This window comes from Tarenaya hassleriana, unplaced genomic scaffold (genome assembly GCF_000463585.1).
Source record: "Tarenaya hassleriana unplaced genomic scaffold, ASM46358v1 Cleome98, whole genome shotgun sequence".
Lineage (NCBI taxonomy): Eukaryota > Viridiplantae > Streptophyta > Magnoliopsida > Brassicales > Cleomaceae > Tarenaya > Tarenaya hassleriana.
In genome coordinates, this window is record NW_010972219.1 from 318297 (window position 1) to 319076 (window position 780).

Below are 780 nucleotides of genomic sequence, written 5' to 3' on the forward strand. Positions count from 1 at the left end.
TTGCGGGTGGCCATCTGAAACTCAAGGCAAAGACAGGTGAGTGCGACCGGGATCGCCAATACGCGTGGGAAACGGCCCGGATATCGCACAGATGACTGACTCGGCCGAGTCAAGACTGCCAGGGCTGAGTCAGAACGTGCTATCAGTGTAAGGGATGTTGCCTCGGTCGAGTCAACATATGAATCGGACCGAGTCAACACGTGTTCGTCATTGGAATTCCGCGTTTTGCCTTGGTCGAGTCAACATGTGACTCGGACCGAGTCAGAACGTTGTTCGTTCTGCCAGACGAAGAGCTGCACTCAAAATCCCCGAAATCGCTGAAATCAACCGAAAAAACTCATGGGTAATCAAGAATAAGAATGTATGTGCAAAGATCTGTGTCCTAATCACTCAAAAACTCATAAAAACTTTCTGATTTGGTGAAAATCACAAATCTCACTCTTAACCCAAAAATTTTTCGCAAATCCGGAATAAATATTTGTAAATCTTGGCGAAATAGGTATGAATCGTCCATAAGCTGCAAAATATAAGTGAGGGGACACATACCGTACGGATTTAGACTGCAAAATCGGTGGAGGCGACTCGGGGTGACAGAGACCGAGTGAGTGGTGTTTTTTCGCGAAAAAGGGGGAAAATGGGGAGGAAAACGGCGGAATGGAATTAGTAGGGTTTCGAAACTCTGACTCGGACTGATCAACGCTTGACTCGGTCGAGTCAGTTTACCTTATGCCGATTCGTCCTTCGCGAATTGACTCGGTCGAGTCAACACTTGACTCGGAC